At 37.1% G+C, this 26,065-nt stretch overlaps 1 protein-coding gene across 12 annotated transcripts in view; it reads right to left on the reverse strand.

The window, feature by feature from the left end:
* Nucleotides 1–26,065, reverse strand: part of Robo2 (roundabout guidance receptor 2) — a 1,509,792-nt gene that overhangs the window by 504,995 nt on the left and 978,732 nt on the right. The window lies entirely within an intron of this gene.

Raw genomic sequence — 26,065 nt, forward strand, 5'->3', positions numbered from 1 at the left:
AAAGGAAAGGAAAGGAAAGGAAAGGAAAGGAAAGGAAAGGAAAGGAAAGGAAAGGAAAGGAAAGGAAAGGAAAGGAAAGGAAAGGAAAGGAAAGGAAAGAACAAGTTGGGAGGGACCTGGGAGGGAAAGTGGACAGGGGACACACGGGGTTGGTGTGGAGAGGAGAGGGGAACCTGATCTGGTATTGGGTGAGGGAAAAGGACTGAAGCCCCAAAGACCAGCAGAAAGAATGGAAACAGGGAACTTCAGGAAATAGGTTGGGGGGACCCTCCAGAATACACCAGAGACCTGGGAGGTGAGAGACTCTTGGGACTCAAAGTGAGGGATCTTAGATGAAAAGCCAGAGAGTAGGGAGAGGGAACTTATAGAGCCCACCTCCAGGAGGAAGACAGGACATCAAGTGAGGGAGGGGGACCATCCCACAGTCACACCTCTGACCCATAATTGTTCCTGTCTGAAAGAATTACAGGGATGGAAATGGAGAGGAGCCTGAGGAAAAGATGCTCCAGAGACAGGCCCAAAATGGGATCCAGCTCAAGGGGAGGTCCCGAGGCCTAGCACTATTACTGAGGCTATGGAGCACTCACAAAAAGGAACCTATCATGACCGCTCTTTAGAAGACCCAAAAAGCAGCTGAAAGAATCAGATGCAGATATTTGCACCCAACCAATGGACAGAAGCAGCTGACCCCAGTTGTTGAATTAGGGAAGGCTGGAAGAAGATGAGAAGGGTGACCCTGTAGGAGAATCAGCAATCTCAACTAATCTGGACTTCCGAGATCTCTCAAACACTGGATCACAAACCAGGCAGCATACACCAGCTGATATGAGTCCCCCAACACGCATAGAGTAGACGGCTGCTAGCTCTGTTTTAATTCAGAAATGATACACCTAACCCTCAAGAGACTGGAGGCACCCAGAGGTAAGGTGGGGTGGGGTGTGGTGACATCCACATGGAGACAGGGGTGTGGGAGGAAGTATGGGGTGTGAATAGTCACAGGGTGGACTCGGGGTTGGGGGGCACAGGGAATAAAATATGTAAAAAAAATTAATTAATTTTAAAAGTACTCTATTGTGGAACACACACAAAAAGAAAAAAAGAAAGTGTGCTATCATAAATCGTGAAACATAATTTAATTTTTAGTTTGAAAAGCCCCAAATGAATCAAAGCCCTTTTAATCACCTAAAACTATACTACAGCTCATTGGTGAGACTGAACCTTCAGTATGTTGATACAAGGTTTCACACAGTCACCAAAAGTGCATGAAAACGAATGAGATCAAGTCAATGACCCCTTGCTTTGTTTAGCCTAATGCCTTTTATAACATGTGTAAAGTTACCCACTATAAAAATGTCAAATGCTCTGGACATGAAGATTCAGGCATTGACCAAGAGATGTTAGGGAAGTGCGTGCAAAGATTTTCTTTATTGTTTCCTTTCTGAGATCTCAAATCCTTATTTCAGTACAGTTGTCTAACTGAAGAGAGAAATAATAATACACTTTTTTTTTCCTTCATTTGGCCTATTTTTATAGTGCAATTTCACAAAACCATGAAAATCCCTGTGATTCTTTGCTAACTTTTTTCAAATCTGCCTGCTCCAATCTCGATTTGTATCATTGCATCTTAGATATACACACTGTGATCCTAAATCAAAAACTTATTTTGTATCCCCAAACAAACTTGTTATTTTTTTTAAAAAAAGAACAAAGTTCCAAAGCTTTAAGGAAGAACCCATCACACTCATAGATCCTAGATTTGGACAGATCTCGGCTCACCGGTTGCCATTCAGAGATGTATGATAATGGATCCTTCCCATTAAGAAAACGAAGCATTTCCTCTCTTAAGATAATATAATGGCATTTATCCAAGGGTATTGGTAATCCAGTTCACCTGCCTATACGGTTCTATCAGAGGAGAACAAGTGGTGTGGGGACAAATTCTGACTTGTTTCCAGTATCCAAAATATCTGAATTCTGCCTCATCAAATGAATTTTTACTTTCTGTGGGAGAACAGAAATTCTAATTAAAAATTGCAAAATATGTGTCACGGTTTTATTGTTAGATACTTGCTGGAAATTTCAGCAATGTATTTTGTTTAAATCACATATTGATAGATATGCATTCTCTTCTTTAAGGGATGAATGTTCTTCACAGGATAATCTCCCATGACACAGCTTGATGATTTTAAGTGAGAAACAGACACCTTGTCCCTGACAGGGAGGAAGATGAGTAAAGACGATGAAGGTTGTTCCCTCATCTCTACATACTCCCTGTTAGAACCATTCACACACACAAACGTGTGTGCATTCAAGTGTGTGCACACCCACACAGGTGCCACATACAAGATTTCTAAGCGAATTGTAAAAATTAATGAATCCCATTAAAAGAAAAGTCTAGGAAGTGATTTCTTCTTTGAGTAACGTTACCTTTCCTAGTATGTACTAATATGAACATAAACACTAACAGAGGAGCAAACATTAAGAATAAATGATATCAATTCAGTCTATAAATGATATCAATTCAGTCTGCCCTTAATGCGAATTGCATACGTCTCTGTCCCCCTGCCTTGGTCTTTTTTTTTTTTCAGTTTTCAATGAGTAGCTCCTTATATTCTTTAGCAATATAAAATAAGAGTGTCATTATTCAGTATCTCATATGTGCTATACTGAGCATCTAAATCCATCTATGCTTTTCAGCAATCTGCCAAACATCTCATGCTAATCTCTATCCTTTGATTTCTCCCTTTTTCTTCTAAAATTACTCATTATGAGATTTTCCTTCAGATATCTGACAAACATTAGTGTTTGAGGTATAATTGATGGAGACAAGGTCAATGAAAATTATATAGTGTAATGAACAGTTGAGGGGTTTGTGTTTCACTGTTGCGGTTGCTGTAGTCTGTCTCTGCAGCTGGCTTCATTCCAGGTTGTTAGTTCCATTTTATATTGTTTCTCTCGTCTCTACTACCCACCAAAGGAACACAGTCAACAGCCATTATATGATAAAGCTCAGGGAACATTTACAGGGTTTTTGATAGCCCATTCTTCGGCCTGTGTTTGGAATCATGACTTAACCATCAGAAAGAGATGAAAAACTATTTTATGCAAAGATTTCCAGATGATGTTTCACAGTGCTCATAAGCAAGCTATTTACTGATCATTAGGAAACTTTGGTCTAATGCTAATGGAACATTTCCACACTATTGTCCCTGCAAAGTGTGGGGATAACAAAATGTGGGTCTTGAATGGAGAAAGAGCAGAGCAGACTGGATCAAAACAACAGCCTGAAATCAGATCTGCAAGGCGGAGCTGCACGGTCAACTAGTTCTACCTATTTAGAGCATGGGTTAACCATTAAACCATTCAACAATGGTAACAACACCAGCTTTGGTATAGGGGATAGCATTTCAAGGCTTTAGCTTTTGTGGGCTGTCTGGATTATTATAGTGAATTTATGTTGTGATGACAATGTTATTTGTGAGTCAAGAATCATATCTCTTTACCTACAGGAAGCCGAATAACCTCCTCAGCCTCACTTCCATTTATTTAAACCGCACGATTGAATTCTGACCAATGGAATAGCGGCATTTCGCTGTTCAGCCTGTGACAGTACTTATTGTCATCCTGACAAAATCTAGAATCATCTGAAAGACAAACCTCTGGGTATATTGGTGAGGGACTTTCTAAACTGGGATGGCTGAGTTGGAAAAACATAGCCAAAGTTGAGGTGGCATCCTTCCATAAGCTCAACTCGCAGACTTCATAGAAAGGGGAAAACCAGCTGCGTGTCTGCATCATAGACCTTTGCAGCATTTCTGCTGATGCAATGGGACCAACATGCTGAAGCTCCTGCCGCTGGGATGTTCTTCCTTAACTTGGTTACAATTGAACTCTTGAGCATGCTGATTGAGCCCAGTATTTTGTTACAACAATGAAGCAAGTAAGATGAAGCAAGTACGTAAAACCCCCCTGGAGATTCCTTCTCATCTCATTGTCTCAGGAACTCTGAATTTTTTCTCATTGATTAGATTAGAAAATCCTACGTAAATCACAAGCTGTAAGATAGGATAACTCCAGTGAGCAGTGGTTGTATACATCGAATTCAGACCACCTTTACTTTTGTATCCAAGACTTCAGACGGTAACAACTAAATTGCAAGTAATAATGAAGTTTTAAATAAAAGGCCACTTGTATTTTCTGATAAAATTATCAGAATCAAACAATGACATTAATGTTCACTCTACTTCAGAGTTTATTATTATTAACTCTGTAATGTAGAGTACAACTAATAGAAAAGTTTGTAAATTAAATTCATTAAGAGTCAATAATATGAAGATGTTTCACAGCTTGGCTATAGGCTGCCACAACCTAAAACATGCTAGATGCTATCAGATACTTAGAGAGACGAGGAAACATTCATTTTTAGAGAATCCTCAGGGATCATGGTTCTGCTAAATCTTTCTTTGGGACTTTCTAACCTCTCGAACCTTGGAAGAACAGATATCTTTTGTTCAAAGACTCATGTATCTCAACAAAGAGTCTCACCTTGCTTGGGGCAGGATATTCTGCTGCAATGTTTCTTGACATTTAAAAAAAAAGACTTTGATCACCAACTCTCTAAGTAGCAGTCACATTAGGAGTGTCCACAACACCAAGAAAAGCATCTTAAATGCTATTTACTGTCAGATGGTGAAACTTTGGGGAAGTGAGTGGGTCATGAAGACAGGGTCCTTGTGATTGGTACTAGCATTCCTATATAAAAGACTGCAGAGAAAAACCTGCCCAATTGCTGATAATAGGTTCTTAGACTTCCAAGCCAAGAGAGCAGATTAAAAAAAATCTCGTCATTTGAAAATCTTCCTATATGTGGTACTATCCTAAGTAGACAAGAAAGGAGTGTTTTTAGAGCTTTTCTTTCAAATCATACTTCCATCTAATTTCTACACCATTTTCCATGTACTCTACCTATACTTAACACATGGAGAGGAAGAGGGAGGGGGAGGGGGAGGGAGAGGGAGAGGGAGAGAGATGTTTTCAGTAATCAAGAGCCATTTCCCCATCACATACAATGAGAAAGAATGGTGCACAATGGTACTGATCTAACCATCCTGAGATCTCAAGCGAGAAAGTTTAGCCTAGCCTAGTCTACTTTGTTTTCTCTGTTGTGTTTCAGGTGTGGAGTTGTACATACCATCTTCATCCAAGGTCCTAGGCTGGTAGAACACTTGCTTTCTAAACAACTGGGAGCTCTAAGGCTGCAAGATTTTTCGTCTGGATGCAGATTTTATGCTTTCTTATATTTCACTGTCAAAGCAAAACATATGATTTCCTTCACCTCCCCATTCACAGGGGACATTTGGGGAGTATTTGTTGCCCTCTGTAATACTTCACAGATCCACCTCCATAGAGCCTTTAGCTCTTAGAAGAAATTCTATAAATCTGTTGTAGCTAGCTGAGTGATCTCAAATCAAGGACCACCATATGTTTCTGTATTGGGCTGCACTGTGTCCCCCCAGCCATGTGCACTCAGAACTTAAAAATACAATGACATTTAAAGGTAGAGTTTTTTGTATACATAATCAGTATGAATTTATATTAGATTCTCACAAGCCCATAAGCCTCTAGTCACAGAAAGAAAAAATGCTGATGCAGAGAAATCGCAGAGAAGAATCAATAGTATGAAGATGTTTCACAGCTTGGCTGTAGGCTGCCACAAACTAAAACATGCTAGACGCTATCAGATACTGACAGAGACAAGGAAACATTCATTTTAGAGAATCCTCATGGATCATGGTTCTGCTAAACCTTCCTTTGGGACTTTCTAATCTCTAGAACCTTGAAAGAACAAATATCTTTTGTTCAAAGACACTAATGTATGTATTTATTTTTTAGCATTGTGAGAGAACTGATAGAGCCACAAGTTGTTTAGGCAAATTCAAAATTAAAATATAGTTTTATTACTGCCCAGATTGATATATGCTGAATTAGCAGTCATAAGAAATGCTTATTAGCATTTTAGATCTACTTAACAAAAAGTTATATTATTTGTTCATACAAACAGAGATGGATATACTACAAAGATAACTTTAATGGAAGAAAATGTAAAAAACAATAACATTATGAGGCTGTGGTACAGACTTGACTGTGTTGTGGAGTTCGTGGTCAGCATATATAAGGCTCTATACAGTATATGTAGAGTCTGTATAGTATATGTAGATTCTAGCATAACGTGCAAAATTGCATTCCCATTCTGAAGAATGAGAAACCAAATTAAACTGATAATAGACACCTTCTTCATAAATTGGTCTTTTAGACATTTGTAATAATTCAACTAAAAGATTATACACTGTTTATATTAATGTTTGTTATTGTGATTGTCAATGGACTCTATGATTTATATCTTAAATATTTATAGTTTCTAAATATTTAAATATTTATTTTATGCATATATGTGTGTGAATTTGTATATATGTGTAAAATGGGCAAAATGTGCATGCAAGAGCCCTGGGAGTTATAAAGAATGTGTCATGTCTCCTGGAACCAAACCTGCGCCATGCAGAAGAATGGGAAGCACTCCTGCCAACTGAGACATCTTTTTCCTTACTTAGAAGCTGAGTGCTGGGGACCAAACTCTGGTGCTCTGCCAGAGAACGGTGTTCTCTAGACCCCCGAGCTGCCCCCTCAGTCCCCAAAATGGATTTGTTTCGTATTTAACCAAATACTAATTTTTTCATGTAATTCAAACTTTAAAATAATCCTGTAACATAAAAATAGTAGAGAAAATGCTAAGTATATCTAAGGATTTATTGGGTTTTTTTTTTTTTTCTGCCTGCCTCTTGCAAAACGTGGTAAAGGTTATCACAGCGCCAAACTTACACAGATGCCTATGGCAGTGAAGAGAAGACTTAGGTTGTTTCGTCTGTTGATTTATTTAGTGCACTTTTAGACAAGAAGGCTTAACTCTCATCTTTTTATAGCCTTCCTGTTTTAAAACAAGTAAAAGTGTGAGCCAGGCCTCATGTCTGCTTCATCAACACACCAGTTTGTTTTTTCCATGTCCTTCTGAAAACAAGAAGGAAAAGAAAATCCTCTCCAGTGGTTGACTACCCATAAGTTGTCTACATTAGGCTACTGGGGCAAATTTTTCACATATATTATAGCCAGGAGATGAGCCACAAGTCAGCTAACCATTATAATTGATAGAAAGGAATAAATACACACACATGCACACACACACACACACACACACACCATCAGTTGGGGGTGACCGAGAAAGAGAGACCCTAGAAATCTTAAACTAAGCTGAAAGAACACCTTATGAAGAATGGCACTAACTTAATTCTTCGTTTTAGTCTAAAGTAGCGTTTGCAGTGAAGAGGAAGATCTGCCATCGGCTGTATTTATACTAAAGTATAGACATGAAACCCAAAGAGCTTGAAAGAAATTCATAAATTAGATATACTGATTAATAAATTAGATATACTGGGCACTGTAATGAGTGTCCTCTGCCGCACGAAATAAACATGATAGGGACATATTGAGAAAAGGCAGAAAATGATTGTCAAGTTTGTGAACATCCACCAAGACAATGAAGAAAGAAATTACAGATATTGGATGGTTTTTTTTTTTTTTCAAACGGGAATCAGCAGCCACCTGGAAACAGGGTGACAAGGGAAAACAAAGAGTCTTCTACGTGCCAAGCAAGGAACGAAAAACAGACATGAAATGTCAGATGGCTTTGAGAAATGTTTCAAGGATGTAAGATTGGTGAGAGCTGTAATGACAAATATTTATTCATTACGTCGAGAACAAGGCTCTGAGAAAAGCAGATGACAGGAGTTCAAGACGTAACACCCAGACCAGAGACTACCAGCAAATCAAGTCCATCTTCTGTTCTACTGTGTTGAAAGACTTTACACATTGTTCCTTGGGGGGGGGGGCGGGCGAGGGGGCATGCACAACACTGCGCCATGATAGGAACTTCGGCACTCTTTGAAGTTCCCCTGGTTGTTTGCCACCTCAGGATTGAAGTGCAGTAAAGCAACAAAGAGCAAAATAAGAAAACTGAAGTGGTAGAAAGGAAAAGCAGGACACCTACATGATGGGATGGAAGAAGCAGTGGCCTGATCTTGCCAGAACGGATGCTGACATTTCTTCTTGTGTGGTCACATTGTCATCAGGACCGCCATCAGAAAGTCAGATAAAGAGAGTATTAACATTATTATTTGTCATACACATGTTATATTTTCCATTGCTGTAGCTGAGAATTAAAATTTTGTTTACCCATCTCCAGAAAGGTTTTTAAATTAGACTTGATGTTGACTACATGCCATTTCGGGGCTGATATAATTTAGGTTTTTTTGTAATCTGAAAGTTCGATAAGTAGCAGCCTGATTCTATTTTTCTAGCTTGAAATCCATTAACCATGCCCAAAGAACTATTGCTTTAATAATGGTTTATACTAAAGACAAAACTCAATGCATATTAAATGGAGGCATGCATCTAAGGCAGGAAAAGCCATGGGTGTCAGAATAATAGAAAGTAGGGAATTTGCTTGTTATTTTGTTAACTCCACTACAATATTTACTGATCACTGGTATACACGGGGGCAGAAAATGACTGAGTCCTCTCTCAAGGATACTCCTTGTCATTCTGGATTTTATCTCTAAAACTGCAATGTTTGAATCATGGCCTTTGAATCTGTCCCTCAAATCTTTAACCAAATGTATTTTATACAGGTTGGATATATTTCCAAGCATTCATCTTTGTAATCTATATATAGGTTTGTTTTAATCATTGCTTCTGGCTTTAGATTCTCTTAAGAATATTACTATGTGTGCTATGATATGAAGTAGTTTTTGTTTTTGTTTTTTGTTTTTTTTTCGAGACAGGGTTTCTCTGTGTAGCCCTGACTGTCCTGGAACTCACTCTGTAGACCAGGCTGGCCTCGAACTCAGAAATCTGCCTGCCTCTGCCTCCCAAGTGCTGGGATTAAAGGTGTGAGCCACCACGCCCTGTCTGTAGATTTTTTTTTTTTTTAAGATTTATTGATGATATGTAAGTACACTGTAGCTGTCTTCACACACTCCAGAAGAGGGAGTCAGATCTCGTTACGGATGATTGTGAGCCACCATGTGGTTGCTGGGATTTGAACTCTGGACCTTTGGAAGAGGAGTCGGGTGCTCTTACCCACTGAGCCATCTCACCAGCCCGATATGAAGTAGTGTGTATTTTGATACTCAAGCATAGTTATATGTGATCTACTGTACTTATATTTTGTTCTTGTTTGTTTGTTGTGTGTGAATGGTGTGTATACATGTATATGCACATATGTGGTATGTGCATGAATGCTAACATATGCAGAATCCAAAGGAGGACATAGGATGTCTTCACTGAACCACCTTTTGCATTTTCCCCGCTTGATACAAGGTTTGAAGCCCACTGTTATAAGACAGCTCCATGCTTGTCTGTGTTTGACACTTGGGTTGTAGGCCTATGTAGTTACATTACTTCTTATGTAACTGCTGCAGATTTGAACTCAGTTTCTTACCCCACTATGCTTGTTTTAAAGTGACACTATGCAAATGTTAGCAGCTTCCCTGTCAGGCTAAGTGTTTATACAACAACAGGTCTTCACTCCTCATAGTAGATTCATTATATTCTTTCAGGAAAATACTGAATAATAAAAACATGAATGTCTCATGTTAAAGTCAGAATTATGAAAGTCAGAGTTTATCCCTAAACACAGATGCAGAAATCTTGTAAACATAGATTAATAAAATCCAAAGATGGAAGAATTCCTGAGCATTTATACAGTTTAGGACCAGTACAGATTTCTGCTGTTATTTGCCACTTTAACAACTATTTTATTTGACAGTAGACATAATGATGGTGATCATGGGGAAGGCAGCCTTTTACAGTTGATCAAGAATTGAAATGGGTGGTGAGCCAGCAGTACTTTATTTCCCTATGCTATTATGGGCTTGCTCCCTTATCAAGTACCTCCTACAAAACAGAGCTGTAAACCACCCACATAAAAGTCTCAGCAATGGGTATGTCTGTCAAGGACTGATGCAGAGATTTACGTGGGCATCTTTGGCAAGTCGTCTAGGGATTGATACTTACTTGTTAATCCCCAAATGCCAAGACTGCAAGCCTTCCCATCATTGCCCTACAACCCTATTCTAAGCCTGCTCAGTACAAATGATACCACCCAGGAGACTTCTTCTAAGAGACTTGTAAAGATTCCTTGTGGTCATTTGAATTTCAAAAGAAATTCACATAAATCAAGAATCTTTTGTCTGACCTTATGCCATCCCCTTTTTGTTCAGCACAGAGCAATTTGTCTATTCTTGGAGAAACTTGTTAGATATCGTGTTAACTAAATTTCCAAGCCACTGCAGAACATAATGTTGGCTTTGCCTTGAAAATAAATTCATATTTAAATGAGTTTCACCCAAGAAACTGCAAAATTTCCACAAGTGTAATTACAATTGTCATTGATGAAACATTCTATTACATCTTGTTTTCAGGGTCAGGTAACGTGGAAATCTTATAAAAGGAGACAATTTTATAAGAGGGTAAGATCTGATGGCAGACTTAAATACTTATTAGGAAACGAGATGTCCAAAATAACAACTAAGTCTCAGGAGGCAAAGGATACCACATGTGACACAACCAAAATTGAAAGAGGTAGCTTTTTAATGTCACTTGTGCTTGAAGTTTATGGCTGTTTCCTTTGGATGTAACTACAGCACATGCTGAAGGGTCACCATGCTGTCTCCTAGTTTCATGCTTTTTTACAGAAGATTCACTAAAATAATTTACCTCCAAAGAACAGACCAGTGTCCAAGATGAAAAAGAAAGAAAAATACCCTCCAACAGGCAAAAAAGTGTAGAAAGAAGGTAAACGTTTGGTCATTGATCTGATGTTCCAATGCCATCTCTTTTGGGGGTCCCTGTACCCCAAAACATGTCTTCCCCCTGCAATATGGTGTGAGATCACAAATTCAAAGCAAAACCGTAAATTTGGGAACAAGAATAAACATAAAACAAATTCCCAGGAAGAAATATAAAATTCAGGTTCTAGAAACAAGACTTCAATTAACTTTCTCCTTACTTATGTCTTCAGTATTCGAAATGTGGTCCAGGACAAATTAACTGTATCCAGATTCCAGCATTTAATTCAGTTTATCAGTGCAGAGTTCAAAATCCTTAACTCTCCTTTTTCTCAATGCAATTTATTCTGTCAATGTGTGATTCTGGCTTTTCCTTGAAGTCCACCACTCTCACGAATTGCTGGACTGTGGCATTGTATATGATCCTATGAAAATTGTTAATGGTTGTTTTCAGGATTCTATGAAGTTTTTCCTGCTGTCAGTAACAGAACTCACTCCTATTTTTTTTAAAACAAAATGGCAGAAAGACATTTATGGACACAGTGTAAACTTATAACAGAATGCATTGATAACATCGAGGTAGATGTTATTTGTCCTTCTTATCATTCCTTTATAATTTGAACCTGCAAGCAACTTTCTCCTCATTTATCATACACTGTACGAGAGGTTATTGTGAATTATGGTCACCCTCAAAGTACTGTGAGACACTAGTATTTATTACTTTCTTCTAAATAAGAAGTCAACCTCAGATATTTTCCTTCCAAAGAAGAAGCTAAAATTGTTGCTCTTAAGATCTTAAAATGAATGTTGGTTTCTAGAAGTTGGTAAGGATGGGAGCAAAGCAAGCACAAACAAAATTAGACAGCCATCTTTAACAGAGTCACTACCTGGGTTGGATACCATTCAGCTCAATGCTACACTGGCTTCTTACTTGACACTAACATTGAAAACAATACAAACATGATACCTAAGGGCTTTCCACCTTTTGTCCTTAACAATCTACCTCACCCTTCCTGTATCATTTTCCATGAGATACTCCTTAGAACTGTCTAAGGCTATCCTTTGACCTATGGTGAAATGTTAAAGCAATGCTCTGGCTACTAAAACTCAGAATTTGGTATGGAAATACCAAACCAATCTCTTTAAAAAGTATTTTAAAGCATTCATAAAACCTAATAGAAGCAGATGAATTGCAGCCAGATTTTTTCTTGTTACGTTCAACTAGCCAGTCATGTATTTGTCACAGGTAGACATTTTGTACAATAAATCAGAATTTTGAGGATCCCAGAAAGTACTATATTAATGCCATATTTTTTAAACCTGGGCATTAGAAGTATTAAATATTACCAATACCTACTATATGCTACAGATATCTTAATTTTCAAATATATACATATAAGACATTTATTGTTCAATTTTATATTCCTTAATAAACATAAGGAATGTGTTGTACAGTACTCAACAGGCTCACCAAATTGAGACAAATGTATTTTTCATGAAAATTTGATCATTGTAACAGCTTCTAATTTCTTCTCTCTGATTGTTTCTCATATTTGAAAAAAATATTTTAGGCAAATTCTAAATTGATAATGAGGTAATTGATCTCTTTTAACTTTTTAGTGAGATGCTATAACTTTTAATCAGTCTTCCAGTTCTATGAACTCTTAGAATACTAAACCAGTTTTAAGTATAAAAGGTCATTAAATTATCATAGAATATTATATAAACCTCAGGCAGTCATAAATATCTAAACATTTGTTGGAAACATTACAGCCTATTTGGTACTTTAATATGATTTTCATTTTTACACACTTATTTGGTAGAATTTTCTAGAATTTTCAGTGAGAAGAAGAAAAGAATGGTTTCTGTAATTGCTCATATCCAGGCCAATCCCAGGGAACCAGATGCACTCTGAGTGTCCTTATTATGTTCTGAGAATAGTTAAATATATGGAACCAGAGATGGTGATGGCTTTGAGAACCAGCAGGAAGAATGGGAATTACCGTTTAAAGGTCATAGAATTTCAGCTGCCGGTGATGAGGAAGATTCTGGAGATGGGAGGACGAGAAGACTGTATAACAAGGGCAAGTGCAGAGAATCATGAAATGTGTACCTTTTAAAAGGATGAATGTAGTACTACTTCTACCATCATCACATCATGGCAGCTCCTCCAACTTTTTACAGATATTTAGACACTAATAAGCTCAAGGAAAGGAGATGACAGAACACATTCTCTGATAGTCAAGAATTAAGCACATTTATTAAATCTATTGCCACTTTCTCAGCACATCATTGTAAATGGATTCCATTTTTTTTATATCCAGCTTTTGCCTACTTAATACATAAACATGCTTTTCTGATGATTTTATATTATAAAAGTTTAGACATGATATTTTACTTAATGTTCCCCATTGTTAGACATTTAGGATACTTCCCCCATTGCTTATTGTTTTGTGCCTGACACAAACAATACTGGCTGGAGAATAGGATTCCAAAAACCATTGTTCCAAACTTACATGGCTTATTAGCATTTAAGTATTTGTTTAATTAGATTGACTTACTAACTCAAAAGATATGCACAGGGTTAAAGTTTTAAACATGCATTGTAAAAACCTTTCTGAGCAAAAAACAAAAAACAAAACAAAATATTTACATTCTCACCAGCTGTGAATATGTGCTTCAGCTTCATGGAGACTTTTATGTATATGAATTTCCTTACAGATATTAGATAAATTATTCAGCTCTCAGTTTTACAGCTTTGCTTGTGGCTTTGGTTTTATATTTAACCATAAAATCGAGATGCATTTTCCATTTTAGTACAGGATACAATAAATGTCTAAATTATTTTTCCCAAAAATCTACTCAGTGTTCATTTCTTAAATAATTCTTCCTGGTCTTCCTTTGCAAAACACCAGAGCCTCCTTAATAGTTTTAAGTAGATTGAAAGTCATAATGACTAGAAGCAATCATTGTTACCATGTGTGCTGCAGTAAGCACTTTTATAACAGGATCTTATTTGAACTTGACGAAGACCCTCTGCAGCTTCATTGTCAAGTGTTCATTACACCTAATCCATATCATTCAGTCAAAGGGATACAAGGGAGAGGGTTGTGTAGGTCAACCCCAAGTCTATCTGGATCTCTCGGTTCCAGAGTTTTAACCTCAGGCAGCAGTGTGGTAGCCAACTAGTCTCTTTTAGGGTTCTAATGAAGTTTTGGGTGGCACTTTTGAGGGAAATTGCTTCAACTCTCTAAGTTATAAATGCTTGCAAAAGAAAGGGTCACTCAAAATTCATTTCAAGTAAATGTTCAAATCCCAAACAACAAGGATTTCTGACATTGTTTCACCCTATGGGCCATCTCTTCTTTTGGAATTATCTTCTAAAACTTTTCCTTTCCCTTTTCTTGAAGACCCATCTGCCCATGCCTTGTGTCCTGGTTTCTAGCTCACACAGAAGTCTTGTGTTCCTTAATACTTACGATTGAGAGATGCATACATCAATTGAATTTTCTCTCTTTCTAGAATAAACATGTTGAAATATCACCCTAAGGTGACAGTATTGATAGGGAGTGCCTCTGAGATTTGATTAGATCTGAGGATAGAGACCTCAGGAGTGAGATTTATAAAGCTTTGTAAAAGACAACCCCGCGAGGGTTGCTTTTTTTCATATATTTTATGAGACCTCAGCTGGTAGTTGTTATCTGTACCTAAGCTGACAAAGCTGCTGGTACTTTTATTTGGGAGTTTTTAGTCTTAGTTCTGAGTTCCTTTTGCTCGATATCTAACTAGCTTTGTGGTATTTTTGAAATACCTCTAGTAAAGGACCATTGCTATGAGTGTTGATACTTGTGTGGGTGCAGGAAGATATGGTGGGGGATGCTAATTTTCAGGAGATGTACTAACTGAACCACAAAGGCTGGAGCAGGGGTGGGGCCGTATCCCAGCCAGGTGGAGATGTTTTTTTCTTGACAATTCAGAGGTGAGCAATCACGTCTGGAAAGACGATTATGCAACGCCAAGAGATGAAGCCAGATTGTACTTACACTTTAAGAAATCTGTTAATTTAATTTAGATCTCTTAAAAAAATAACTCTCAGGCTTGGGAGATAGCTTAGTAGATAAAATACTTTCTGTATGAGTATGGGGGAGTTAAGTTGGATCAGCAGAACCAATACAAAAAAAGCTTCTGATTCCAGTGCTGGGAAGTTGGCAGGAAGGCTCCTGTGCTTTGCACACCAGTCCGTATAGTCGGAAACAGTGCAGAGCACGTTTAATGGGAAACTAAGGTAAAAAGAGATAGAAGTTCCCCATCAGTTCCTCATGTCTATATGTATCCATACCCACATGTATAACCCTGAACCAACATGAAAACAACATATATGCATGAACTTCTGCACTGAATTACTGAGCTACTGATAAGACAATTAGACATCGTTTGTGAATTGGTAAGGTCTTGTTAAATTTAATTTCCCTTGTCAAATAGACCATATTAAGTTTTACCGCATGAAAGCAGTATTTGAGAGATTGGATAGATTTTAAATATTCACTGACATAAATCAGAAAACCAATCATAATGCTGGATTGTGCTGCCTTATATCTAAGGTATCTTACACAATTATTTACAGCTTTATTCATGGTATAGCTCATGAGAATAAAAAAGCTATTGTTGAAGGGTTGTTAAATACGGCAGGTAATTCATAATAAATATCCAAAGATTGTGGTTCCTTTTCTAATTAATGCAACTCGCTTTCCTCCCTCCCCACTTGTGTAAAAAATGTCTTATATGAGACTAAGATGGAATTTTCTAGACGATGAAATATACTATCAAAGTAGAAATTCCCTCAGTGTTTCAACGTCAGCAACTCTTGGGTATGCTTCTTGAAGCGGTTCTGTGAAATCATTGTGAAGGAAAAGCAGACCCGATCTCTTTCTGATATGATCTAATCTCTTAGGCCCTGAGAGCTATTTGCTGCTATCTCTGATGGGGTCGAAACATCTCTTCATAAATCAGGGTCATTTCTCCCATCTATTTGCTTTATCCTCTCTTCACGGTGAGGTTTTGCGTTGAGGTTGCTTTGTTTTGATCTCATTTCCGTTGAATTTAGAAGACGGAGGGTCATGGACTCCGAGGCTGATTATTTTTCCACTTCACAGTTTCTGAAATTAAATACAAAATCCACGGCAAAGAAAGCACATCCCGGCAGCCTTCCTCTCTGCTTTCTGGGCTTATGCTATTTTTATTTTGCTTAAAAGCTCTGTACAAAATATAGATTTCCTGGTTTGATTTAAAAAATTACATATTAAGATCGCTCTACTGTGCTTGTGAGAAGTAGCAGATTATTTAAGGCTGACATCTGATATTCTGAAGGTCCAGAGGTGACTGATAAGTCTCTCGGAAACCATGCAGCTGATAGAAGGTCATACGTCTAGGAAATATTATAGTATATGAAGCTTACTTCAGACAGACAGAGAGTAATACTTATGCATGCCGACTTTGGGTACACATGACAGTTCTGCTGCGATCAATGTTACAACCTGCTCTCTGTTCATGTTATCTGAGCACGCAGAAGAACATGATGTCCAAGGAAAGCATAGGGTGACTGAGCAGCAGGACCAGGTTCCTAACACAAGGACCCTGGCACTGTGGCCTGGGCATGTTCTTCTCGGAAAACAACAGGTTTTCTCACATACACAGAAATGGAACAGCAGCAAGGATTAGCAGCTGAATTAGGTTAAAGCACATGAAACTTCATCTATACATCATTCCAATACAGTTTTGATTCTGATGTAGAGAAAAATAGTGAAATTGATACGGATTTACAGTCAGGAGAGAACATTTCCACCTTTTTTTTTTTAAGTCCACACATCTGTGCACGTATTTAACTCATTATAGAAGTACCACAGGGAGAAAACAAATAAAAATGGAAACAGATAACATGCTGTGGCAGAAAACAACCTATGAGCACATTCACAGTTAAAAGGCAGGGCAGACCACAGAGAGTTAAGGAGTCCAAAGGTGGCTGAGATATGTAAATGTAGTAGGTTTCAAGTGAAGGCTGCAGAGAGCTTCTAGCTTCTTCCTCTGTAGAGGCTTTGAGTCTCAGGAAGTTAGAACTGAAAGAGGTCTCAGCAGGCCTAGCTTAAATAACCCTTCTTACTATCACAGAAGATGCATTTTTAATTATTTTAAAATATTCTTAACGTGTATGTGTATTTTTCCAGTATGTATATCTGTACACCCACTATTAGTGTGGATAGAGCCCAGAAGGAGGTTTGCAATCTCCTGGAAATGAAGTTACAGATACAGTGAGCCATTATGTGCATGCTGGGAATAAAACCCTGGAGTCAGAGAGCTTTCAGTACTCTCAGCCATGCTATGCACATGTATTTTTTAAAGCATTTGTACACAGTAGGGTTCTTATCAGGAAAAAACCCACTGTTTAAGAAGTTTAGAAATAATAGGCTTTAATGGTTAGCCCTTTTTAAATTCTAAAGTTCATTGATCCTGCCCAGTACCAGCACTATTAAATACCATCCTGGAATACGATTTCCCCCAAACTGCATTAAGCATGAATTGTTGTTCTCAAAATACTTCTTGGCTTTTGTTGTTGTTGTTGTCCTTGTTGTGTTGTGGTTTGTATGACCTTTGGTAGGCATCATAAAGATATAGACTCAAGATACGGCATTTCCTTAAAATTCCAAAGAGAGGAGAAAAATATTTTCACTAAAGCCACATTAAACCTCTGAGCCTTCTGTAACTCCCGTACATGTTCACACAGGGCCTTTCAGTACAGATTGGTCACACACTTTAGAAGTGAGAGCACCAATAAGAGCTTTAAATGATATTAATCATGTTTAAAGAAAAGAGAGAATTTGCTTTAGTAAAACATTAGCCAATGCTTGTTAAATTGATTCTGGCCATCTTGGTTAATTGAATTTAAACATTATTTCCTCGGAGCTTTTATGACGGGCTGGATGGAAGGGAAATGGCATGGTTTCTCCTGGAACATTGGCTAGCGATGATATATTTCCTTTCTTTTTCTTAAATGAATACTTTCAAAGACAATTTTCCTAAGTTGAGCTCTTAATATGCAGGGACAAAGATATTATTGAGCAAAACACAGCAATTTTCAAATATGAGTTTACAAGAAATCATGAGTAGGAGGATGATCTAGAATGTTCACAGAATCAATCATGACAGAACAACGGTAACAATCAAAACAAGGGCAGTCATCATTATTCTGGAAAACCCTAAGGCAGCCGGAGTGCTGGTGTTGAATAACCTGCTTGCCCATTAGCCTGACTTTCTTTATCTTCCTCTTTCTATAAATGATCACCATCAAGCCACAGCTGATTTGCTCCCCTCTGACAATAGAGGGACACTTAGGAGGTCTTTTGACCACCCCTGACCTCGGCTGCCCCGTTATTCCCTCCATTAGTAAAATCAAGTCTTTTCAAATACAGCAGCTCCTGTCTGACTTCAAGAGACAACTTTCTAAATTAAATAGTAATATACGCATGCTGGTGAGACCTTCCAAGTCAATGCCCCTTTCCAGGGCTTGTGTATCTTAGAAAGGGATGGCTGGCTGATGTCAACACAGTATGAGTTCACCTTGTGAATATGGAGTCCTGTGGTTCACCTTGTGAATAAGGGTCAGAATCTAATTCAGCCAACTCTATCTGAGGAATGACTAAATTGTCCTGCCTGCCATAGTGAGCAGTTACATCACAATCTTCCAACAGAAAACTCACCCATCTTTTCTGGGTAGGCAGTGGGACATCAAAGAAACTAACCATCCATCAGGCGATAGTATAGCAGTGTAAAATAGGAGGGAGGGCCAATTAGCATCCATTAAAAACTCTGCATGTTACAAGTTTAGGGTCTGCTAAACTAGATGTTTATGCTCCCTAAAATTCAGGGATGAAAGCCAGGCGTGGTGGCTCACACCTTTAATCCCAGCTGAGTTCGAGGCCAGCCTTGTCTCTACAGAGTGAGTTCCAGAACAGCCAGGGCCACACAGAGAAACCCTGTCTCGAAAAAACAAAACAAAACAAAACAAAACAAAACAAAAAAACAAAAAAAAACAAACAAAAAAAAATTCAGGGATGAAACGAAAAGAATGGCATCTCACACAACTTTAATTATCCTGAATATATTTGGGGCAGATATTGCTAAAGGACATTGACCATGGAGGAACACGTGCTCAACAAAATCCTACATCTAGGTAACTGATAAAACAACATGTTCTAGGTCACTTGAAATCCATTTGAAAAGCTGACAAGTGACAAACACAAGTTCTGATATTTCTATTATACCCTATAAAGGAGTGTGTACTCAGAGTGAAACAGACTTATTGACCAACACTACTAGTGTTGTAACCCATCGGATCTTTGAAAAAAGAGAGGAGTGCCACTTAGAGATAGAAACTGCATTGCTTCAATAATGTATTTTGCCTAGTGTATTTCTTCCTAAATAACCCACTGACTGATTAAGTCCAGAGCCTAAAGGCATTAGAATTGGAGTGAGCTATTCTCGAAGTATGTAGAGGTTATTATTTTATTACCATCTAAAATTTATATTCAAGCATATGAGTTTTAAAGTAATTTCATACCACTGTGATATTTGCTTTTTTTTTTTAGATTCGTGACTATATTCAGCCATGTGCCTTACTCCAATAATCCTGTCTCTCCAATAATGAGCCTTTGTCAATGAGAAAATATCATTTAGTTAATAGAAGTTACCTCCACAGCCAATTTCTCAGAAACACGTCTATCCTATAAATTAAGATACATCTATAATTTAATTTATTTTATCATTACTTTTGTACTCTGTCTTAAAGATGCTTCGATTTTTATTAGATTAAGGATGTGTTGTTTAGTAATTACAAATTACACTAAGACATTAATGTTAGATGACACTTAAAGATAAAAGGATTTTATAGAATTTTATATTTCTTCTTCCAAATGAATTTTATTCTTAGACAACTGCATCTCTAATTGTATTTCAAGACTCAACATCAAGGTAAGAACTCTTTCCAGCCACACAAATTGGGAGATGCTATTGATGAGACTGAAATCCTAAAAGTAGAATGAATAGAAAACCTGAAAATGCCTAAGTGACTGAAGAAGAAATATTACCCTTAAAGACAGAATCTATTCCTTTAGTATATGGAGTATACCAGATCTATGGAATTGAGAATAAAAAAGTCAGAGAGTGTCTTATACAGAGGAATTGACTACCAGGGTTGCTCGGGTTTTGGTGGGGATAAACACTGACTACAGGGCATTTATTGTAAAACTTCTGGCCTACACCTGATAGCCATTTAGGTTTCTCCTGACACATGGACTGAATCTGTAGCCCAAATTCACAGTCATCTTGCTGCTTCAGTCACGTGGTGCTGAGATTAAAACCTTGGGTCTTCACTCCTGACAGCCAACCAAATTTGAAAAAGGTTGATTTACAATATCCATTTTTCAATAAGAATTTCTCATGTGGGGGGGTGTCTTCCATTCCCCAATCCACCTATATAATAAATGTCCTATTATTAGATGACTCATAATTCTACAAGAAAGTATTAATGCTGTTTCCTAGAGATGGAATCCACCAAGTATTCAGATAGGCGTGATGGTATCACAGAATCATCTATCTTTACTTTGCTAATATGAACTTTAACTGTAGTTTTTCAAATGGAAACAACCTGTTTTGGAACAGCGTTCCAAAACGCTGATGGAAAAGAAACCAACATGAATCATAAGCTTCCAGAGACCAACTTAAAGACTTCCACTCTGTGACGTCTCTTTGCTCTGGGGTCGTAGCACATGAACCCCTAATTTTAGGGTACGCAGTGCTGAAGCTTGCTATACAAAGAGCCACAGTACTGACTTCTAAGGTACCTGAACAAACTTACCATACGGGCTTCTACCTGTACATATTAAAACAAGCATAGCTATTCTAGAATCACATTTCCAGAGTCACAACTTCATACATATTCCTAGTCATGGCTTTGTATTTGTTATCACATTAGAGAGTGTATTTCAAGGAAATTTCATAGTTGCAGTAAGTTCAAGATTCATTTTGTGTCATAGCCAGAGATGCAATGCAAACAGCTCTATTTTCCAGGGTCCATGCAGACTAGAGCAACTGCAGAAAAATTAGAGGGGAAAGAATGCATCTAACATAGGAAAAAAAAAGTCTTTTGAACGTCAATGCTTTTACACACACACAGAGCCCTAATGGTGATTTGCATGTAAAATTAGATATTATTTGAGCAAGATTTAGGTCAAGTAATTCATGATACCAAAACTGAAAACCAGAGGACAAACCCTGGAAACTGAAAGAGAGAACTGACTTCCATGCTATTTGCCCTTTGATCTCCACACACATGTATGCTGTGAATATACATATATGCATATATGTATACATATAGTTTTTTTTAGTTACATATTTGCCTATTGTAGCCATCTTAAGCATTGAAATTAAAATGGCATTCACATTGTCATAAGTTTTACATTGTTTTTATAATCAGGAGAGAGAGACAGAGACACAGAGATGAAAACAGATACAGAGAGACAGGAGAGAGAGAGGGAGAGAGAGAGAGAGAGAGAGAGAGAGAGAGAGAGAGAAGTATATGTTTTAAGAAGACCATAAAGCAGGAGGGAAGTTGAGGAGGAACTGGAATGGGGCAGGGTTTGCTGTTGTATAGGTTAACTCTCTTAGCCTCTTCCAATAAACAAAGATCTGAGAAAATATATCCACTCTGAAGATGGCTACTCAAGAGGAAGGAACAACATGCCTGTGGGGATTGGTGTTAGCAAGGAGGAAACAAAGAGCTAAGAAGCAGTCAGGGAGTCAGTGGAGTCTTGTTGCAGCAGATGCTGTATTGATCTCTTGGGAGCTCTGGATCCTTATTGGGAGATGGTCTTTACTTATAAAAGGAGCGAACTCTTAGAGCAGTGTTCAATAAGGAGATTGGTGATTTAATCTCCTGTTTCTGGTTTGTGTGTTCTGATTTTGATTTTTAGGCACTCTCTATACTTTTCCTTCAAGAGTAGAATCAGCTCTTTGTAAAACTCAGAATAGGGAATAAAGAGACAGTTCACAGGTAAAGAACTAATTGACCAACCAGGGGTCAATTCCCAGAATCCAGGTAGTAGAGCTCACAAGCGCCTGTAACTCCAGTCCTGGGGGACCCAAAGCCTCTGACCCCCACAGACACCTGCACATCATGCCCCTTTACAACAAAAATCAAAACTGAGGCATGAGTCCAGGATAAATTTCCTAGTGTTGGGTGTAGTGGTGAGCAGAGTGAATAGGGTCAAATTCACCAGTGTTGCCTCATGACTAGTTTAATTGAATTGAAACTAACCTAATATGAATTTCAAAAGGTTAAGTCCCTTGTTTCTGAAATCAGCCAACTGTATGTTAAAGACAAAATAAAATCAGAACCTTGACACTTTAAGTAATGTTTTTGATTGCAGTTTTATAAGCAGTTTAGGATAATTAAGAATCACATTCACAATTAAACATTAACATTGAATATATCTAACATTTAAGTTACTTCAAGATCAATATTTTGAAATTAGTAATTGTTTCATAAAATCTAAAACTATGTAAATTATAAAATAAACTCATATGACACATTTTTTTTTTAATTTTAAGCTTTGTGTGTTTAACCACATACCAAATTGTAAGGTCTAACTGTGATCAAATATTTTTAATATCATAATGTCCTGACATCAATTCTGAAGTAGCTTAACAAATGCAATTCTTACAGAGAAAAGAAAGAGTTATCAAGGATGGAAATGCTGGGCATAGAGCAATTGTTCAATGGTTAAGAACACCTATTACTATTGCAGGATTCCTGAATTTGGGTCTCATCACATAGCATGGGTGGCTCGCAACCACCTGTAACTCCATCTCTGCTGGCTTCAAATCCCTTATGGTTTCTGCAGGTGCCTGCACTCACATGCATAGGCATATACACATATTCACTCCTTAAAAATAAAGATTAATATTTCCCTGACATGTATACATCAGAGGACTGCCTGGTCTGGCCTCAGAGAGAGAAGATACCCTAATATTCAAGGAACTTGAGGTCCTAGGAGTGGGAAGGCCTGGTAGGTCAGGGTGAGGATATCCTCTTGGAGACAGGGGAGAAGGAGGAGGAATTCAATGAGGAACTGTCAGGAGGGCAAACCAGGAGGGGGATAATGACTGGGCTGTAAAAAAAGATTAAAGATAATTTAAAAATAGTAATGATAATAAATATTAAAAAATGAAATAAAAATAAAAATGGAAACACTATTAGATGATTATTTTAATAAATAGCCTAAAATTAGATGTTTCTTGTTAAAATTGTAGAGAAACTTCAAATGTGTTATTCTGATTAATAGTGATTCACTCACAGACAGATCAACTGCCACACTCATTTTTCTAACAACTAGGTAAAACATTGAGAGAGTAAATACAAAATATTCCCAAACTGAGCGCTTGGTCTAGGACCAATGTTAACGAAATAATAACAACTGCCAGTTATGGCATATTATATTAAACCAGGTTAACTTATTCAATCCTTTTTGAAGTGTTAATTGATCTACAGTGGAAAATTGTGAAACTGACTACAAGATAAGGATCCTTGAGTGCCCCAACAAGCTGATATTATTTATAGGTTATTTACCCTAACTTTGTAATGGGCTAACGTGAAAAATGAAAGGGGAAAACCTAAATAAACCACAATCTATATAACAACTCACTGAATATTTATTATATGCTAATTTGTGACACACATAATCCAATATGTTGGAAATATAGTTGAAACCAAAATGAAAACATCTCAAATGTATGAAGCTTCCCCATTAAGCCCCGCCCATGTTCCTTCCAGTATCCCTGCAGTACTTTCATTCCAGATGATGTCATGCAAACCTGAAACAAGGCTCTACAGTGCCTTCAACAGATGTTTTGTAGTTTTGAATGCCTAGTTCAGATGTGTCTGGCCTGTACCTCTAGACAACCTCTATGCTGTCTCCAGACAGGACACACTGACTCCTCAGTTACAAATGACCTACAGTCTCAAGCAAAGATATTCTTTCTTCTATACTAATGTATCCCAGGCAATAGGCTCATTCTTCTTCCAGTCACAAAGAAAAGGAACTTCGAGCAGCCTGGATATATTTCTCCCTCATCTTATCTATAATTGGGCACAGCCTGTGAACATGTTGCTATTTTATCTATAATCCTGGTGGAATAGTACAATGGGAGCACTCATGCCTGAATGTCAGCAATGATGTCACATAGAAAAATAAAATTTTATAAATGCATACTTGCTCTCAATTGAAAATGCCCCTCTCCAGTAACTTAACTCCTCTCTGTAGTAACAATTAAAGTCTCAGGTTTGTTGTAGCTGTTTGATAATATACATTATATGAAGATAATTCTTAACTTATTTGAGTTTGGGTTTGTTCATTTTAGATTACAAGGTCAAAAAACAAATATTCCTTTCCCATGCAGGGCTAACTTGTTAACTTCCGAAAAATAGCTTTAAAATATTTTTTAAAATGGTGTAATATTTTATATTGTATGTGATTGATATCAGTCACTTGTACTTGAGACTTCTGAAGGTATCTAAAAGTTCCTGGTGATGATAATAAGTTATATGATCTAATTTTAAGTTCTAATTTTAGTATAAACCATAGATTCTGATAATTTTATGTGACAAATTAGATTGAAATGTGCAGTGCTGAATTTCAATTAAAATAATAATGCTTGCATGATTCCTTGACTAGTAGATTTTAACATTCAAATGTAGTTATTAAGGGTTTTAGGTTTCATTTCTATGAAAACAGAAATTACTAACAAGTACTCACTAAGTTCAAGGGTCTAGTCTCTCATGGGAGTAGATCTTATTCAAATATGTTCAAAGGTGTAGAAAAATATATTTTAGGCTAATCTGCAGAAGAGAAAATTGGGTCAAATTTCAAATCAAGAAGTATAGAACTAAACAAATTGGGAAAATGCATAGACTAGCATATTATGCAACTACTTTAAATAGGAAGTTGATTTAAATAGCTTTAGAGAGAAAGTAAATAAGTTGTGTGTGTGCTTTTATATGTGTGTGCTTGGTGTGTGTGTGTCTGGGTGTGTGGGTGTCTGTCTGTGTGTCTGTCTGTATGTCTGTGTGCGTGATACATAGAAGACAGTGAGGATCTGTCACAGTATAGATTGTAAATTTTATGATGAATATAATGGGAAGAATGGATAGGATAAAGATCAATGTTTATAGTTTTAGTATCTTACATGATAAATATTTTTATGGTAAAAAGAAGTATATATAATGAAGGCAAAACATAAAATGCATATGTGTTTAATTTTATGATATAACAATAATAAATTCATATATGCTACAAGATATACAGTGAATTTAAGTCTTAATAGTTATAAAAATCAAATCTTTGAACATAGGCTTTCATTGGGTGCATCTCTCTTTAAATAACCACTTCAAGTATTAGTGAACATATGTGTTGCCTGTTTTCCCTGTTTCTCCATAGTATTGGGTGTATATTCTGTCAACTTCAAAAATTTCAGTGTTGATTTAGGAAAATCGGTGCCTTTGAACACTGAATTAGTTCACTTATATTTCTTGGTACTATAGCTAGAAGGTCAATCTGTTTAAGACACAAAATTACTTTTGATTTTTAATTAAATTCCAAATATTTTCTTCTTAGTTACTAAAGAACATATGTTAGCTTAAAAGGGGGGAAAGCAATAAATAGCACAGAGTGCTTGCGACCACCATTTGTTAATTCATTTGGTGACATGGTTTTAAAATTTAAGTTTCACTTTTGCTTGTCATTACATCAGTTTTATGATATTACTTTAAAACTTTTTTACTTATCTGTTATGTTTTTAGCTCTTATGTCTTGAAAGTCATTTCTTTAAATTCCATTATTTCTCCCACTACAGCAATGGTAATAAATATTTCAAGGGTGCTGTATTATTTGTAAAGTTCATTCTTAAACATTTTCCCCCTTGGAATAGTTTTACCAGGACGATCCAAAAGTTATTGCTTGAAGTATCTTCAAACAAAGAAAACAGGAAAATAGGACACTAAGAAGTTAAAAGGGCACGCAACTAATTACCACAAATTAAAAAAAAAATCATCATTTTAATTG

Source organism: Mus caroli, chromosome 16, assembly GCF_900094665.2.
Source record: "Mus caroli chromosome 16, CAROLI_EIJ_v1.1, whole genome shotgun sequence".
In the NCBI taxonomy this organism is placed as follows: Eukaryota; Metazoa; Chordata; class Mammalia; order Rodentia; family Muridae; genus Mus; species Mus caroli.